This window comes from Chlamydotis macqueenii, chromosome 1 (assembly GCF_036417535.1).
Source record: "Chlamydotis macqueenii isolate bChlMac1 chromosome 1, bChlMac1.mat, whole genome shotgun sequence".
NCBI classification, from domain to species: Eukaryota; Metazoa; Chordata; class Aves; order Otidiformes; family Otididae; genus Chlamydotis; species Chlamydotis macqueenii.
Genome location: NC_141556.1, coordinates 81,804,808 through 81,825,013, shown reverse-complemented (window position 1 = coordinate 81,825,013; position 20,206 = coordinate 81,804,808). Strand labels below are relative to the sequence as shown.

The following is a 20,206-nucleotide window of genomic DNA, read 5'->3' as shown; positions in this document are numbered from 1 at the left end:
TCAAACTCAAGCCCACAGTCTGTGAGGGGAAGAAAAACTCTTGCTTACTGTGCTGCTACAGATGTACACAACACTGAACTTCCTTTTATTAAGCTCAAATTTGCACTTCCCTGTCTCTGTTGCAAGGGATTCGGACAGGTGAAAGGACGAGGTTAATGCTGCATTTGGAACAGTTCCATGATGATACTGGGAGACAGGGTAGAGGGAGGTGCACAGCAGATCAACACTGGAAGCTGCCAAGTTGAGATTTGTCTCATCATATTACTGCCAGGTGTTTTGCACACCTTAGGGAGAGCAAGAGAGAAGCTTTGGGAAGTGAGGCAGGAGAAGGGATAGGCAAACTTTCTGCAGAGACAGTGGGGGAGAACTTACGCGTCTAGTCAGAGAAACACAAGCTCCTGCTCGAAGGCTGGTTCACTGTAGTGAAAGACGCAGATGTCTCTGCAATAAGGATTTCATGGAGATGGGAGAGAAAATAATAAAACAAGACTGACTACACCTGTAGCCTTCACATACAGAGGAGCTACGTACAAAAGCCCAGTAGTTACTGGAAGAGACTGCCCGTGGAGCACTGCTGTGTTACACTCCAGGTCAGCTTGGCCCTCCACCAGAGGAGGGCCCAGGAGATCCCCAGGAGCTGGGTAGCCAAAGCAAACTTTCAGTTAGCATTTGCAGTCAGGCCAATAACATGACAGACAAGCATACAGAAGCCTATCTGGCAACTGCCAGCTTCTAGCAGGCTACATATACTCTTCCAGAAATCCCACCGTTATCGCTGTTGGGGCTCACTAGTCTTTCACATCTCTCTGGATCAGACCGTGCCCTCTCTCCCTCTGCTCTAACAGTACTCCTCAAGTCAGGTGGTCTGATGGCCCCTGTTTAGATAAAGCTAGCCATACTCTTCTCCCAAAAGGGCCTGGAAATCCAAGCTGCTCATGTACACGCAGCGGTGCAAAGCAGCTACCGCCTAACTCATAGGTGACTGCGTGCACAAACTCACTACAAGCTGGAACAGTGAGAAGCTGCAGCTGGCCACACACCAGCATGAAAACAAAAGGGCAATGCTTGGTTGTACTGCAGTAGGGAGCACAAAATTTGAGAGGGAAAGGGCAAAGAAGGTGGCCAGCTAAGCAGAAAGGGACAGCAGTGAAGCCACTAGTGGATAAAGCAATTCCTGCGATGATGCACTCATCCATCCACAGCTTTCCCAGATTACAAAAGGCAATGTGAATGTCATACTTCCTTCCAGTGTGGGTTAATTCACCAGGGTGGAGATGACAAACGCCTCTGGTTTTAAATAGAAAGTACCTCACCTTTCCTCCTCCCCGTCCTCCAACAAACAAGAAAGGAGAAATAACAAGTGCTATCAAGCACAGACAAGCCCTTCAGCTAGCCAGGAAACAAGGCAACAGAGAATTAAGTGGAGCCCTGAGATCCTCCTCCTCCTCCAAAACTGGGGAGAGACCTAGCTTTCAGTGTGCCACCTTCACCCTCCCTGCGTGGTGCCGGGTACCTTCCAGACGGCCTTGACCCCAACGATGGGTTGGACTGTGCTCCCCAGCCCGCTGCCCCTGCCTCAGGTGCTGGGGCAGCCCACACACCCAGGCTGCTGCAAACACGCTCCCAGCAGAGAAAGCCCTGCCCTACAACGACAGGCTGGGCCCAGCCGCCCCATCGGAGCTGCACCGGCAGCCAGAGATGCTCTGCAGCCTGCCAGGCTACCAGGCTCCCTGGCCATCCTCCTCTTCTCTGACAGAGCAGCGAGAACTTCAGGCTGTGAGAGGAAAAAGCCACTCACAACAACTTTTGAGCAACGTGGACAAGGACACTGATTTTCTTATTAAAACAAAGGCTTTTGTAACCAATCCATTGTTTGGGCATATCCTTGCTGGCGCAACCACAGCTTGGTGTAGAAATGCAAAAGCCAGCTTTAAGTGCTGCAGCTTAAGCAGGAAAAGGCTCTGTGTTGGCTGTAACAACCACCTGAAGGGCAATAAGGCTGCCCCGAGCCCCTTCCTGCTATTTCAGCTCAGCTTAATCATCTCTGTCACACAGTTCAGAAACACTTTAAAAGAAGCTGTGTCGGTGGGGGCTAGCTCAAAGCCTGCCTTTCTCCATAAGAAATCCAGAGCTCACAGTGCAGAATTGCCACCAAAGTTACCATCTCTCCTGGGAGGCCACACTTTCTTTCAGCTCAGTGAGACACTCAGGAAAGGGGTTGGTAAAACTGCTCTAACACAAAGCCTGCCCTAACACAAGTCTCAGTTTTTATTTTGATACAGCTACTCATGCCATGCTTAGGGCTGCTTTCTCAGTTGGATGTCCCCTCCTTGAGAGAGATGCCCACTGCATGTATTCCTCTACAAAGAAACGATTACCGATTTCATGCACCACCCTGGGCTGCTCTATCACTGTACAGCCCATCGAGCGAGGTGAAGGAGTGAGGTCAGAACTCTTCAGCTCAGGAAGAGATTACACAGGGCACTAGAGATAAGAATGAAGGAGGGAAATAATGTTATGTGGAGAAAGCTTTAAGGGTATGGAAAGCAGATGGAGCTTGCTGAAGGAAAGAATATACAGAACAAGAAAAGCAATCTAAAAAGGTCTGTGCCAAAATAACGCAGAGTCTACCACTGTGCTGAACGATCTACATGTTGTTAGTATTCTGGGAACCAGGAGTCGCCTCAAGTGTTTTCAGTAAGGGGAAAAAAACTCAAACCTGTCAATAGTATTTCCTCTCCTGGAAATTGCATCCAAGCTGCTACTGAAGCTCAAGAAACGTGAATGAGACCTCCTACTCACACCAGTGCTGTTTGTCCGAGTTTTTAACACTCCCAGTAGCATCTCACTACCTTTCACTCATGGTAGGCACACTTGAGATATACTGGACATATAAATTATCTAACAATTCACTAACTGGCTAAAAAAAACCCAAGGATATATTTGTTTCCATTTAAGTGGATTAAAATACTTAATGCTAGCTTTAAAAAAAAAAAAGACAAAGAAACATTTTGGGTAGAACAAAATTTCACCTCGGAAGTTGTTACTGAACATTTGCCAAACAGCAAGTGTAGACCGTGGCTTCGACTGCACATTGCACCTCCCAGAGATAATATAAAAATCATTCAATCTTAAGATAAAATGGAGCCACCTGTATATTAAAAAACCTGGTTCACTTCAAACAGAGCTTAAGTTTTATATTCATAAAAGCACTGGATAAGCCTGGATATTCTGCAGTCTTCTAGCACAAGAACAAACAAGAATGGTGTTTAGCTCTGACTGCTGCAGCTTAGTAGAAAGACTATTGACACTACTAGGCAGACAGGAAGAATTCCTGCAGTGAAAGCAACCTAAAGAGTCACTGCATGTTGCTCCACATAGGTACCTCTGCAAACTTTGGGGATGGAGACTGACAGAAACATCTGGGACACAAAAGGAGGCAAAGACCTCCGAGATGTAAGCTATGATGTGCAGTCTTGGCTACAAGCAGCATGCTATATATGTTCTGAGACAGCAGCATGCTATAAACCAGAGGAGTTCTCAGTTTCTCTTTAAACAGTGGTTCAGGACCTGGATGGGAAAGATTCTCCAGTTAGCAGCAGAAATTTCACAGTCTCTTACTATGCTACAGAAGCAGGAGCCAGAATCCCACGCTGCTGTTTTTGAGTCTCAGATTAAAGAATGCTAATGTTTGCACCAAACCATTTTGACAGATGCAAATGCCATTAAAACATCAAAGGGCTTGGAAACACAGTTGAAAGCTCGGCCTTGCCCAGACTGCACAGTGGAACCATTGCTGAGCACAGCTGTTGTCACGTTACCTGTACCAGTCCTAAGCACAGTTAAGCTATGGACAGATAAGGATGAACAACATTCAGCAAACTGAACTGGGACAAACTGTCCTCCCCTGCAGAAAGGCCCTCTGAAATCATCCTGTCCGATGTTCCTGGCAAACACGTAATATAACCTCTTTCACAGCCAGATCAAGTTTCACTTTGAAAACAGTAGGACTTCGTGCCATTACTGACAGCTGTCAGAGCCCTACAGAACAGAAGATACAAAGTTGGAATATTTTAGCAATACGAGACGCCTGATAAGCTATACAGCAAAATACATGCAGCCATTAATATACTAGCAAAACGCTGCTTTTGTATCAATAGGTAAAGCATATCCTATGCAACCAAAGCAATTCCTAAAATACCAACAAAACGGCATACCATGCTAATGGTATGTCATACCATGCTAATCACTTCTACCAGCACAACTTCATCAGCCAGAACAGCTATACCTACAGCAGAAACCTGTACCTTGTATCTGGCTTCCATAGTCAGTACCATCAACTGGAGAGAAGAACAAAAAATTGTTGGGATCACAATACCATGAGATAGCAACATCAACAAAAACTAAAAATCTTGAACTCATTTGTCTTCATGTTGTTCTTTTAGAATGCAGGTTTTCAGCTTTAGCTCTTCACAGCATTTTAATTACTTTATGACTCCAGTAATGAGATTTATAAAAAAAAAAAAGTGAAAGAAATGTTATGAGACTTTATCACAATCAGAAATACTTGGCAATATGGTAACAGTGGTGCAGCTTTGTATTGAAAACTGCAGCTAAAAGATTAAAAAAAAAAAAAAAAATCCATCCAAAAGGGATGTAGGGATGTGTGTAGGGAAAACAGGTTTTGGTACAACCCCCTTCTAACCCAGCTTTTCAGGGAACAAACCATTCTTTCTTGGAAATTTAATTGGTGTAGTTAGATTGAAGAAGCTAACAAGCACAATGAGATATGTTTGCAATTGGGAGCAAAAAGTATTGGATATAAATAAAATGTTATAAGAAATGTAAATGTGGGAAAGCACCAGCCAGGACCCCTTCCCTCTCCCTGTGGAAAAATAGCTTCACACACCCAAAGCCACAGGAATTGTGTGGGTGCTGAATAGGAAGGTACTAATGCAAACACATGGAAAACTTGTTGTTACTCACAGTGTAACGCCTGCATGGCCAACTGGCATAGGTTTATTGTGCACATCACAATATTTTCTGTTTTTCATATAGTCCCACTTCCTAGAATCATGTGGTTACATGAGAATTTTGGCTTACAATTAAGAAAAATGCACGTCTAGCCTCTAACGGGTGTGGAAAAGACCTGAAAAATAAAGTATGGCTCAAAAATTAGATCTTGCTGTCTAGGTTTATCCTAATTTTTTTAGCCAAAATGTTAAGCCTTACCTTGCGAGTAGCGAGAGCAAGGGCAACTCCCCTTTCCCCCTCTACCTGATTACTGTTCTTCAGCAGCCGGGACTGATGACACTGAACTTGTTTGCAGAGTATTTAGACCTGATCCAGTGAGCTATGTGAGCCACCAGAAACTAAAAGACTGCCAGAGAAATATGCTGTGGTATAACTGGGTTAACAAAGCTGAATAATCAAATTCATCAGGCCCAATTTAGGTATTTGCAGATATTCTGCAAAGTTCATCTGTTTATGGTACAGGCCTAAAAAGATGAAGAGCTCCTTTAACTCCTTCTGCCACTGCTGACTGTACAGACTATCCAATACCACCTGCAATCAGGTCCTAATAAATTTTGCTTAAGGCTTGATGTGGCACCCTGAAATCCAAAACAGATTAAGGCAATAGGTATCCAGATTACTGCCATCTTCACCCATGTGCCAGTGGGCACGTGACCATACCTGAGCCAGCTCAGGGAGTTATTTAGCCAAAAAAAAAAAAAAACCCAACCCAGAAGCAGAATGATGTGAGCAGCCATAAAGGTATGACGAGGAGGGGGAAGTAAAAATGACAGCTCCCTGCAGTCGACGTACATGCAGATGTACAAGCCATAGCAGCAACTGCAAGGAGTGGACAGGAAGAAGAGGCTGGGCGATGGGCTGCCGAGCGGGAAAGCAGAAACCTGGACTGAGACCTAAAGTAGGGTGAAACCACACCCAGCATCTACAAGCAAGTCCCTGACGCTCCAGCGTAGGTGTCTTGCAGTGTGTGACTGCCAAGTGCTTCAAACGCTGAAACAGGTGCACCCTCACCAGCCCACATACAACAGAAGCAGCAGAGCAGGGAAATTTTACATTTTCAGTACTGGCCCTCTGCTACTAACATGCTTCCTATCCTTCCAAGTTAGAAGCAGGCACTACAAGTCATTATTTTATGGTTTAACGTTTCCTTGTCTTGCTAGTGTCACTGACTCTACCGTTCCTGTGAACCCAAACACAGCTATCTCTCCTCAGCAGCAAAGGAGTGGGTATAAAAGGACATTGCATGGCAACCAGATCAACTCAAAGGAGCCAGCTCCCTGTCAGCAACTCTGAAGACGAGTAACAGCCAGAAGGAGATGCTAGGGAAAGCTCTGGAAATCTCCTCAAACACTCTGCAAAGTCTACCAGGGAAATACTCCAAACGGAAGGAGAGGGGAAGGCATTTTTGCGACCTTGACTTTTAGAACAAGTCGTGAAAAGTTGTAGAAATCAGGGTTTTAAATGGTGTAACTGATATACATCAATCTTATTAAATGCTTTCTATAAATAGTTTCACCAATTACTACGACTTTATTTCAAAGTTTATAGTAGTAATTACAGCTCACAGATGTTGTAGTTAAGATTTAGCATGAGTTCCTAGTACAGTAATTAACATAGCATATTATAAAAATTAAACGAAAAAAAAAATAGTAAAGCCCTACAGGTAGAACGTTAAAAAAAAAAAAAAAAAAAAAAAAAAGATTAAGAAATAGCACAGCCAGATCAAAAATACTGATATTCCCTATTTCAGCAATATTTCCCCTTATTTGTCAATGGGCAAAAATTCTGCCTATGTGCTTTCACGTGCTGTACAGTACCAAGTCTGTATTACTTTAAAGCACAGATTTTATACCAGCTCAGAAACATCACTAGCATTTCTATGATGTAGTAATTACAATATTTTCCCCACTTTAATATTTAAATGAGTTTCAATGAATAAGGAACAATTACAGATATTTTAATCCTTCCTCCCTCCATTTTCATTTTTCTGCATGTGAATGACGGGGCAGAGCATGCTTACCACCACCACCCTTCATGATTCCCTAAAATAGTATTCCTTGATGGCTCCATGGCTCTTCAGATACTAGCTGAGCAATTAAAATCCTCAAAGTGCCCTTTGGCAGTCTCTGAAGACATCAGCTCTGACTCTTGACTGGCCTATGGCTTCCTTTTCCTCAACTCTGTGGCATGTAAAACTAGCTCTCTCTTTCCCCTCCCAGGTCCCACCCTATCAGATGGCAATGCAGGGGACTAAAATAAGGTCTGTGTGCCTTAAACTCACTGCAAGCTCATGACTTCAATGTGCTAGTGAGAAATTAGAATATGAAGCAATTTAACTCCTAACAGTCACTATGACTAATAGTGTAATATAGACCCGATACAATTTCCTTTACCTCTTTTACGACACGATCGCAAAATAATGCCAGCTCCAGCCAAGGAAAGCAAAGTCCTTTGTACACTCGCATCCACCAGTCTACGCAAGCGTGCATGCTATATTCTAAATGAAGCTGAATATACTTTAGCATGAAAGAAGAACCTCCCCTGGGAAGCTATAGGCACCAGTTAAATGAAACCCAAAACTCGGCTCACCCTCTTTCCCATTACCTGCAACATGCTTTGATCAGCAGGACATAAATAAACACATAAACTTCCCATCTCTCCTAAGTTCAATGAGATACAGCAGAGTTCTTCCAGTTCAGCCTCACAGGCAGCTCTCAGTTGTAACTTCTGACACTGCCCATCAAACTCACCTAACAAGTTTATCAGACTTGGCACATGGCGAAATGCTTCACTGCGCTTAAAAAAAAAAAAAAAAAAAATCACTACAGGCTACAGCAGAGAGTACAATCTGGTATGATCGTTGTAGTTTAGAAAGCTAAGAGCAACAGCAGTGCTTGAAGGGGAAAGGACTGGGAAGATACCAGCAAAGGGTGTTAGTGGATCATGCCCAAGAGGGAGGGATGACGCATAGCTCTCTCTCTCTTAAAAGTCTTCTTCCTAAATACTCTCTTGTACAGAAAACGGATCTTCAGTCTCTCCTCCACCAGACTGATGCACTTTAGGAACCCGGCTTTCAGCACAAATATTTGCTGACTGTTACTGAATCCAGCATCTTTCCTCTGCCATGTGTGACAGCCAGCTAGTCAGCACATTAGCAGACAGGCAGGAGGGCACAAAGTGAATAACTTCTCCAAGTCTCCAGCTCAACAGGACAGAAGAACTGAATTAAGACAGAGACCTGAGGGCAAGACAAGCAAGATCGCACCTTTGCAGCAGACTAAGTGAGATGCTGAGGCACTGGTCCTTGTCGAGGAGGGGCAGCACAGCAGGAGGGTTTAACAACTGGAGTCCAACTACTGCTTCATGAGCCTTTGCTTGGTGGCAGATCCTGCAGTGCTGACAGTTTTATCTGGCTGCAACTCACTGCCAGGAGGCTGTTGAAGTGAAGAACAATGACACGTCTTGATGTGATAAATTTACTCTTTTGCCCTTGGCAGCGCTTTACACGGGAGGTATGACACAGACCATGGTAGACTGGCTCCCAAGAAGCAATCACATTACAGAAGGTGCAAATTATAGCTATACCCACAGCAGGAGATGTCAGCATTACTGCTTTTGTTGCACACATGGGAAACACCCTGCACTTCAAAATTTTGGCTATTCCTGCTCTACTAGCATTTACCCTAACAGAAGGTGGTAAAATGCATCCACAGGACTGCTGTTACAAGTCTTGCTTCTACTAAGAGCTACAGCTTACAAACAGTTAAACACAGATGTGGTCACCTAGAAATTTTAAGCTAGTGGGTCCACAAAGGACAACTATGATCATCAGTAACATAACACAGCCTAAATGGAAACATTCACATTAGGATAGTAGGAGCTTTCCCTTCTTCAATTCCCCACTATGGTCATTCATTAAAGGAAGGATCTACAAAAAAAGCTTAGATTATAAGCTGTTTCCCCCCCCCCCCAAGGCAACCAATAACTGTGCCTTCATCCCCAGACCTCATCCAGCAGAATCGTCAGTTCCTAATTCTGGCAGTTTCCAGCCATTTCTGAGGGTCATCTGTGCAACTGACATAATACTAACCTCTCCTACCTCACAGACATACTCTGAGGATTAGTCAGGGAATGGCTGCTTAGTGTACTGAATATGCAAAGCCCTGTTATAAACTCTGTATCTGATTGCAACTGTAAGCAAAGTCTTATTTAAGCAATCCTTTCACTGACAAAAATACATTGATTGCCCATTCTCTTCCTTCCTTCTGTGTCTTTTGCCTCCAAACTCTTCAAGATACAAAGCAAGTTACCAAGGTATTTTCTTTTTGTGCTGCAAAGATGCTTAGTACAAACAATAAACACATTTTTCACACAAAGTAGTGTCCATAATTAGTTGTTTCAGCTCATTTTGGATCAGTATTACTCTATAATACTCAGTGTTATCATACCTGTTGGACTGTAGGGATCTCACTGCCCAGTCAATGAAAGCTCCCGCCCCATAACCTCACACATGTCAGATACTCAAAGTTGTCTATTTCTCAGTGTGTCCACATTCAGGTGAGACCTTTTCTGCAAATCCATCGATTTTATGAGCTTAGGACATACAGCATTGGATATTTCTTGCTACCCCTGAGCAAAAAAACCTCTCTCTCTACCAAACCCTTCTTTAAAACCAAGTTGCTGGTTTTGCACATGCTTAACTCAACACTTCTGCATTCAGCTCCTGCATCTATTAGCATATGATATTTTTTTCTTTAAGTGCACTTTGTTCACTCTTTTCCACTGTCACAACCAAACTTAGTGCAATATCATCTTTTAAATTAACTTACCAAAGGAAATATGCTAGTAAAACATAATACAGTTCAGGGCATACTTGCTTTCATATTGCCTTGCTGAACTCGAGATTTCTGTTCATCCCAGTTTCCATTGCACATGCAATCCAGTAGATCTCATCTTTTCTTGTTCTGTTCTTTTAAAAAGTCATTTTGCTCCGACTATCAGAGTCAATCTGTTTTTCCCCTTTTACACTTGGATTCCTATTTTCATGCCTTTGATATCACTATTATTACACATTCAGTAGCTGAACAGGTAAAAACGACACTGTATACAGAACAAAGGAAAAATGGCTCTGATATGTCTGATAACACCCAGTGGGCAACTCAGCTGTCATGATTTTTCTATACACACAGCCACAGCTTTAGGCTGCTTTTTATGGCCCTGACCCTCCCTTCTGACTGGTCAGAGCACAGACTGCAATGACATAATTGGCATGCCTGGCCTTACTCTTCCAGGATACGGCACATTTCATTGTGCCCACATATGTCCAGCATATGTCCAAATTGCTCATCTTCCTTTTTCTGCACCTCTATGAATGGCACAGCTCATTTTACTCATTGTGCAGGGCCAGGAAGATAACATGGACCGCACGAACAGTGTCAGAGGAAGATTGCCAAACGGCACCGGACTCAGACTGAAACAAGTAGTGTTGACCCTGTGCCTACAAGAAAGTTTCCCTTTCAGTGCCCTCCATGTGCACTAAGAGAACATTCCCTCTTCCCAGTGGTGGCTAGGGATGAGGAAGAGAGCAAAAGTGCAGTAATGTATTTGCTGTCTTTCAACACAGCACCAGACGTTGTTAAGAAATTACTGGGCAACTTGAGGGGTAAACCCATCTCTCTCAATCACTTGCATATTTAGGAAAACACGCCAAGACCCATAATTTGCTATAAAAATAGGGAAACATACATACTGCACCTTCTCAGCTTCAGTGCTATCAACATGACAGTTCTCACCTGTAAAAACAGACAGTGATCTCAGAGTATTTCACAAAAGAGATCGACTCCAATGTTGCACCTAGATTACATTTCACAAGTCTAGAGTTACACTTGGACGTCTGCATTATGGAATACCTACATTAAAGTTCTGTGTCTAAACAGAAGCTCAAACTTAATCCACGCCAAAAGGATTTTACCTAGAGACTAGACCCACTAAATACACAGCTATAGCATCACAGCTCTGCTAGGCACCAGTATGGCTATGGCATCCTTCCTTCTATGAAATGAAGTACACCAGCAAAGCTATACCCTTACTGGTGTACTTTTACAAAGTTTCCAATAGCACCCCCCTCACAGGACAGGAATCTAACAGAGATCTAAGGGCCCAGTTAAGATTTATCCTATTCAAAGAATATTTGCAGGCACTTTTGATCATTATACCATTTTTTGTGAGTATAAAGTGTACATCCCATAAAGCTTATATATGCTTATTTTTTGTAGCTGCCCAGCAAAGCATCTTCTTACCACTCCCCTCCCACTAGCAATGTATGTATTAGTTTAACACTGATCTGGACATCTATTTCTGTTAGTAAGTGAATATGCATGTGCAGCTATTGCAGCCACCTTGTGGCAGCTGTGAACAACGACCAGGTCCAACACGTTACAGGTATGTCCATAACCCAGACTTGGGCCTTGCGCCACATGTCCCCCGGTTATCTCAGAGCTTCTGCAATCTGAACAATTCATGTCCTGACATGACCGGGCTCCTAATCCCCTCCCTCTAGAGCGGTGTATTTTGGATCCTCAAACTCTGCTGTTGGATTTGTTGATGAAGTGGCAGCCGTTCCTCATCTCTTCTCCTCCAAGTCACACTCTATGCAAGGCTGAGTCTGCTCACGGGTGCCACATGCAGGGGATCACCAAGCTCATGGATCTCCCTGGGCACCACCTTGGCATGACCCAGGTAAGGATTTGGGAAGTTGTGTGTATGATAAGCAGCAGAAACTCCAGTGCCAAACGCTCTCTGAGCACAGCAAGGCTGATGGCAGTGGACCTCACACACTGAGCACTCGCGTGCAGCTAGATGTTCAATTTGAGACTACAAAGAGGTAGTAGTCTGATGTCTGAATGTCACACACTTCTATGTGACTTACTGCAAATAGGATACACTCACGGGAAGCTAATTTATGGCCAGCTCTGCTTTAATGCAGTATTCTCTGAGCAGCACGTTCACGCGCTTCCTCCCACTTCAGTTCACTTCTCGTATACTATCCAATTACAGTTTCTATAGCCACTCCTTCTCAACCTCTTCTAGCATCCGAACACTCTCTGTTTTGTATACATTTACATATGGGTGTCTATTTACATACATAGATTTGTACATGTCATGGTAATCACCTTTCCCCCTCCTAAATTTTTCCCACTATCAAAACCAATAGCCCTCCCTCTGACCTTGCACTGAACTTGTACTAAAGTCATGGGAATTTCTTCTGTGACTTCATCTAGCTGTAGTCCAGCTCTCAGACCGTGAGCTCAAAACTAGTCTCCACCTCAGGCTCGGTTCCACATCCCCTGCAGTGTTCAGCATTGCAATCGAAGGAATGGTGTTTAAAAGAATAGATGGGGAATGAGTTTTGTGCCAGCAAACTAATTCCACTCAAAGAGCAAGAAAGCTGGAATCTCTTGTTAATGGAGGAGACAAGATTAACAAAGCTCTCCCAAAAGAGCACCTCAGCTGGCTCAGGCACTGAAAACCATTGATAATCTCACATCAAGAACACACAAATATATGAGCTTGCAGCTCTTCTGCAGTGATGAACCTTTCATAGGTATCAGTACGTCACAGCCAAGGCACAGACCTTCTTCTTTGTACATGAAATGCTCTTTCCCACAGAAAAGTCTTAACTCCAACACACACTTCTTGAAGACATAAATGCAGCTTACCTAAACCCAGTTCTCCCAAGTCATGCAACAGAATTAACCTGGGCTACTGAGAAAATCACAGCAGTTATTCTCAAACATCTGCTGCAAACAGAATGTGAAAAAATACATTAGCTTCCACTACGATAGGGTAAGGTGTGCTTGTGACAATTCCTGCATCTCAAGCCTTAGTTTCACAAGCTCGTCAGCTTGCCAAAAGGAGCTCCATCCTCTGCCCTCCTTACTCCCAACCCCACGCCGCCCTTTCTCTTCTGGTGGTATAGGCAGATACCACCAGAAGCAACAAACCAGAGCAGGGAACGACCGTGGATGACAACAGGTAGGCACGATGGCTTCTTTCAGTGGCAGCGCCAGCTGAGAGGATTTGTGCAACCACAGCCTGTTTATCCAAGTGCAAAAACGTAGGAACTAAATGCACAACTCCCTCTTGCATCTAATCCAGAACAGGCATAGGGCTGCTATTGAAAGAGGTAGTCCCTCTCCACGTTTTTCATGCCCAGTGGCATGCTACCCTTTTGCATCAGCCCTGGCACCATCTGGCCACAGAGCAGGCTGATCCAACTTCCAGGTCCAAAAGTCATACTTTTTGTTTAGGGAAGATGGTTAATTTTCAGTTAGAGCAGTGACTGAACTGATTTGAGGATCACTACATCCAATCCAAGGGAAGCAGCAGGAGCTTGCAGTCAGGACTGGATGAGAAGTGGATCATTCCTTCAGCAGCAGCCTGTCGTTACGCTGGATTACCCATCACATGAAGCAGTACTCCAAGCAACACAAGTTATTCAGTTACATCTCTCCAGAAGCCCTGTCTGCGCACAGACTCCACAGCCAGGCATACTTAGCCGCTGCTCTAAATCACACCAGTCACCCTATGACTACAGCTCCACGATTGCCTCTTCCTGGAATAACAGCTGTAAATTTGCAGTACAATAGGCCATCTTTTTGCTGGAATGTGTCATTCTGGCAGCAACAGGCTCTGTAATCTGGCATGAAAATTTGTAGCAAGACTTTGTGGTTAGGAACCAGGCTGGACAGATTGAGATAAGAAATCAGCGACAGTAATCAGCCATTGGAATAATTTACCTGAGGAACCACTGCAGTCTATCACTTAATATCTTGAAATCAAGACTGGATACTCTTCTAATAGAATTTTGAATTTGATGCAGTGATAACCAGCTGGGAATGTAAATACCTGCTGGGAGTCAGAATAAGGCATCTGTCCCCAAATGGCTGATACCATGAACATCAACTGTGTGATCACCTCACAGAAGGAAACCATTTCTCCCTGTACAGCCCAAGTGCCAAAACAATAGATTACAACTACACTTGCACTGAAGTAACTTCTAAGTACTTCATTAAAAGATAAAACAGGAGTTCAGTGAGGAGCTGCAAAGCTGAAAGAAGTGACAAAACTTACCAAGCATGACTACTGAAATAAGCTAGCTTAGGTATAATTTAGCTAAACAGTAACAAAGCAGCCAACATCAAACTGGAAAGATACCAAATGACAGAAAGTATAGTAACTCTTAGAATCAAATATTCTTGGGAAAAAAATGTTATTCCAGTTAAGAATTTGAAATCTTTTGCAGGCAGTTTCTTAAAATTTGCCTGGAATAATAATGGAGATTGAATGTAATTTACATGACTTCAAACTAAATAAATAAAGCAGCCCACTTTAAACCAGACTCCAAAGCAGAGTATGTAACAAAACCCAACCAAACAAAAAGAAACCTACAGCAAAATTTTACCTCTTTACCTCTAAAAAGCACTTGAAACAAGTGAACTGTAAGAAAGGATAAGACTCAACAGAACAAGAGCAAGAATATATATCTAAAGTTAACAGGATTAAATTTTTAAAGTCTCAGGGAACAGAGTCTTACCAGCAAAATCTATCAGGATGTACAAGAGGTTCCCAGAGGAAGTACTCATGTCCCACTCTTTCAGACAGCAGGAACAGGGGGCTTCAGCAGGAGCACCAGCCTCAAGCCAAGTTGCCTGCTGTCACTAGCAATTACATCGCGTAACCCCACTCAGATTTATCAAGATCACTAGGCTGCTGTACAGTCAGTACAGTACAAATGCTACCCTCAGTCACAAGTGGGCAAAATGAGGTTCTACACAGAAACCAGCTGAGCTGTTCCAAATATTAACAGTAACCAAGAATTAAGAATTATTCACATTTGGTACAACTTCAAGTCTGATTTACAGATGCCTCCTCCTCAACCAATTCAGTTTCAGTTCTGAAATCTGGGTCACCCATACATTATTCCTCCAAACCAAGCCACCTCCCTCCTGTGTAACCCTTTAAAAGGACTCTGCCCTCATCTGAGCCATCTCCAACAAGCCATTTAGGTTACAAGAAACTCCAAAACACCAGAGAATCAGGTCACAAAACTTCCAACAACACATTAGAGATGTGTCTTGGTCTGAAAAGAACGGGCACACAGTTCAAGGAGAAGCCAATAGCTTCCACATCCAGCAGCTCCTTGGCAAAGTCTGCAACAAGTCAACGAGTTGAGCTCACATCTCCTTCCCCACCCCTGTATTCCCTACCATGTTTAATCCACGTCTTATCCAACCTCTGGGAATAAATGAAGCATCAAGCCTAAGGATAACAAGAGTGCTGGGGGAAGAATGGGTCAGGCGAGAGCCATGTGAGCTCAAAGGCCTCCTGGCAGGTTGCCCGAGGTGCTGAGGTTGCCACCAGAGCTGCTGCAGTGGCCAAGGCTCCGACGCGGCTGCGGGAAGGAGATGAGAAGCGAGCAGCAGGCAAGTACCTCGCCTTTCGTTCCTCTGCCTTCCCTCCGTGACAGGCCATAAAAGTCACGAGGCGCCAGGCAGCAGAGCAAGGAGGAAAACAACAAGGTGTCCAGAGTTCAAGCACAGCCCTGAGACTCCCGGCCGGGCGGCCCGGCTGCAGCTGAACACCCAGCGAACACCGTGGGATCTCGCTCCTGCGTGGGAGGCACCATTTCTGCGGGAAGAGGCTCCAGCTGCTGGCAGCTGAGCCCGGGACCGGGCCTGTGCTTCGGGCCCTACCTGCTGCCGGCGGCAGCAGCAGCAGGAGCGGGGAGGGGGCGGGGGGGGAGCGGGCGCTCCCCGCCGTCCCGCACAGGCCGCTGCGAAGGCTGCGGCCCCCGGGGCCTGCCGGGGGACGGGCGGGGAGGCGCCCCCTTCACCGCCCCCTCTGGAGGCAGCGGCCCGGCGGGGCTCACGCCGTACCGGCCCCCCCCTTCCACCCCCTGACCCCGGCGGGAGCGGCTCCCCGGGGCTCCGGGCCCCGACGGCGGCCCTCCCCGCGCACCCACACCTGTGCACGGCGGGCCCGCAGGAGCCCGGGAGCGCAGCAGGCCCGCCGTCCCGCCCCGGAGATCCCTCCTCCCCGTCCCCCTCGGGTCCTAAGATGGTGGAGTCCTCCCCCCTCTTCCCCCCCCCCCCTCAGCTGCCCGGCTCCCCGAGCTCGCTCGCCACCCCGGTCCCGTGGGGGCAGCCGCCCCTCCGGCCCGGCCCGGGCTCCGCGGGGACCGGGCGCCAGGCCCGCGCCTCACCCCGCCTTTCCCGGGAAGACGGCAGCGTCGCTCCCGCCGGGCCGCGCCGCGCCGCCCCCGCCGGCCGCCCTTACCTGCGCCGGCCTCACATGGCCGGTCCGGAGCCAGCGCTGGCCCCCCGGGCGCCGCCGCCGTTGCGGCCCCCCGCCCTCGGCAGCCGGCCGCCGTCTCCCCGCGTCCCGCGGGGCCGCAGGTATGTCATGAGTGCGGAGCGCCCAGGTGAGCCGGGCACACCTACAGGAAGGCAGGCGGGCCGCCCTGATTGACGTGCGGGGCGCAGCGCGGCGCGGCGCGGCCCGGCCCGGCCGGCAACGGGCTGCGCTCCGACGGTGCGGGGCAGGGCGCAGCCGCCGCCTTCCGCGCTGCCTCCTCGGCAGCGGCTCCGGTCCCGGTCCCGGTTCCCGGCAGGGCGCAGCCCTCTGCGCCTCGCTGTCTATCCGAATGTAAGGTATTTTGCCTTTTTTTGTTTTTTTAATTGCCACGGGATAATAACTGCCCCTGCCCCCGGTTTAGGGGAGGGAAAGGCGCTTAGCGCTTCGTCGCTTTGCCTGCAGAGCAAAAGCAGAGCGAGTACACCTGACCCCGCTGATCCCAGGTCCCCGGACCAGCTCAAGAAACAGAGGGCCTCTTTATTATTATTTTTTACATTTTTCTTCATTACCTGGGTCTATTGTCTTCATGCTCCTTAATGTCACTCTTTATCTTTGCATGCTTGAACCCTCCTGCTTTGGATTTCCTTCCCCTAACAGGCAGCTGGGGTCTTGAGGAAAAGTGCCAGGTGTCAGGAGAGTCTGCCTCACTACACATAGCGGGGCTTTGCCTCCGCAGCGGCAGACCTCAGAGTTTCCCAGATTACATCGGAGATCGTCAACAAAATGTAAATTAATTAAACACCTGGATTAAGAAGAAATTGAGAGGGATGTGGGTAGAAAAACTCGGTAGCTTGTATTAAAAATCTGAATCCACAGCTACCGTTCTCAAGCATTCTGTCTCTCCTAGGTACACAGGTAAATATCCTGAGGAGCCCTGTCTGCATCAAAGCTCCCTCTGGTTGCTGTGCTCAGCTGTGGACTGAAAGAGGACAGCGTATCAGTTCCCAGTAAAGGAAATTCTGTCCCTGTCTTCCAGCTTGACTGTAGCGATAGGGGCACACAGTCTGTAGGGAGACTCCCCCTCATGGGAGAGAGGAACAGAGCCTGGCAGAGAAAAGGCATAAGTAAAGGGAAAGAAGAAAAGGGAAGGACAACTAGGTACAAGACAACAAGCGTTTGGGAGCAGCAGGAAAAAGGGAAATTCTGACACAGCTGATTAGTGTCATCATTATAACAGGGTCAAATTCAGAAGATTTGGGGTTTTCATTCCATGGCAAAATAAGCAGAGTAGGTTGCTTCATTCTGTACTACCCCAGTTTTATTATTTGTGGCATGGCTGCCTGGATTTGCTTAAAGGAGTACAGGGTTTATGTGAGAATGCACTTTACCACGGTATAGATCTTTGCTCACAAAGAATGCAAGGTGAGAATAGAATTATGCTCGACAGGTGACTGAAGAAGTCATTACCTATATTGTATTTTCTGTCTACTCAAATTGATATCCAGTGCCATCTCTTTGCTGAGTCTTTTTTTCCTAATCATTTAATCAGTCTTGCAGGTATGTATCCTCCAGGATGTGCTCTGAAGAGTTCAGCAAAAAAGAAGAGGGAGCTTGAGCCGACCACTGGAGAAACTCTGTAGCCCACACCCAGGCAATCCTCAACCCTCCCTTCCCTGCATGACCAGCTCTCTTATCCCTCTCTTTCATCTGCCTGAAAGGAGGTTGTAGTGAGGTGGGTTACTTCTCCCAAGTAACAAGCAATAGGACAAGAGGAAATGGCCTCAAATTGTGTCAAGGGAGGCTTAGATTGGATATTAAGGAAAATTTCTTTACTGAAAAAGTGGTCAAACATAGGAACAGGCTGCCCAGGGAAGTGGTGGAGTCACCATCCCTGGAGGTATTAAAAAAAATGTGTAGACATGTCACTTTGGGATCTGGTTTTATAGGCATGGTAGTGTAGGGTTGATGGTTGGACTTGATGATCTTAGAGGTCTTTTCCAACCTTAATAAGTCTATGATTCCTATTCCACATCACTGCATTTACAGTCAACGTAGAGGAAAGGGAGCCCTCAAATTCCCAAAAACCAAGAGACTGGGGAAATCAACTCTGGATCATGTCTCTTTTGGGTTGGTGCTCAAACCTCTGGGACATTATAGGTGATGCCTCTTCCTACTGAATTTTATAAGTTCCTGGCAGCAGCCTGGAGTTGGACATCCTGATGGCACCTCTGTCATCCAGAAAAGGACAAGTTATTGTCTAAGAAGGGCTTAAACTTTGCCTCTCTGCTTGGCACCTCCAGCAGCTGCAGAGGTAGTTTCCTATTTGCTTTTGTGAATCATATCCTGAAGTACCTTGCTTTCCCTGTCCATTGCACAGAGAGTTTGAGTGCCTAACTTTTCTTCATGCATTACATGAGGTGAAGAAGTGCCTAGAAGTCATCGTGTGCAGCTGTCAGTATCACAATATCTATATCCTTCTGTGGGCCAAGCTCTTCTTCCCTAACTCAGTCGGACCTGAACTCCTAACTTCTTGTGGACCCATGCAAAATTACCGCAGTGCCATTAAGATACTTCTTCCACCAGCGGCATGAAGGGAAGGTCAATGAAGAAGAGGTGTGCTATAGAACCACAGCCTGGACAGCAGTTCTGGAGATCATCTAGCCAACCCCCCGGCTCAGAGCAGGGTCAGATGGAGCAGGCTGCCCAGGACTATATCTAGTCGGGTTTTTAATATCTCTGCAGATGGAGACTGCACAATCTTTTTGGGATACCTGGGACAGTTTAACAGCCCTTATGGTAAAATAAAGGGTTTTCTTATGTTTAGAACATCTGCACATTTGGGATGCTGCACACAGCAGGAGAGGTCCTGTCCCATGCTGGGAATACCCTCCATTCTGCTTTAGGAAGGTAAGCTACAGTGATTCAATGTTTTTTGGCCAGTAGATCCCACAGTGCAGGGGTTCTCTCCCAGCACGTCGAGAGCCAGCATTAGTGGGAAGCAGGACACAGAGCAGCAAAAAGGTGTCCCAGGTGGATTGGTCTTCGTCTCCTATGTCAGCCCACCAAGTGCCGGGCTGCACTGAGTACCTGCCATGTCCCTTTCCCCCTCCAAGGAAACACTCATACTCCAAAGATGCCCAGCAGCGCCAAGAGCAGGGTCCTTCTGTACCCTGATGTGCTCCTGCTTCCTGCAGTGCCCTGTACTATCTGAGCACACTGCGACTTCGGTGGGCTGAGAGGCAGTTTGGACACTAGCCTCCTACTCACGCTTTCTTGTCCTGTGTAGGCGTCCTCCTTGTGAACATCTTGTCCAGCTAGAGTCCTCTGTTGTCCTCACCACTCCATAGCAGCCATCATTCTGAGTTCAACTTCTACTCTATGCAAAGCACATAGTCGTAAATGTAAAATGCCAGGTCAACAGCAGGACAGAACCCAGCAGTTTTCGTAACTCTTAGTTAAGCTGCTAACATGTCGGAAGTACCACAGGGGGTCTAAGGGTCTTTTAAAATTTAACTAAAATCATCTGGTGAGCCCTCACTCCTTGGAAAACCAAATAACTTCCCTGAATGTGTTTAGTAGCTTTACTTTCCTCCAAGCAGATTCAAACCTGTGTGTTTGGCAAGAAAAACCCATGTAAGAATGGAAAGAAACAGAACACTGAGCTTGGAAACTGAATCAAAGTAAGTTTATACAAGCAGTAAGTAAAACATCCATCCCCAGTGAGTCAGGTCTTAGCTGTTTCCTTCATTTCCTCCACGGCTTACTGTGAACATCCAGTGGTAACAGGCCTTCTGAAATTCAGTCATCTCTTTTCCTG

General features: G+C 46.1%; 1 protein-coding gene across 1 annotated transcript in view; it reads right to left on the bottom strand.

The window, feature by feature from the left end:
* The window catches only part of ARHGEF5 (Rho guanine nucleotide exchange factor 5), a 36,620-nt gene extending 20,181 nt beyond the window's left edge, over positions 1-16,439 (bottom strand). Inside the window, exon 1 of the mRNA XM_086758304.1 lies at positions 16,372-16,439. The gene's annotated coding sequence lies outside the window, so the exon portion shown is untranslated. The remainder of the gene's footprint in view (positions 1-16,371) is intronic.
* Positions 16,440-20,206: the final 3,767 nt, after the last annotated feature.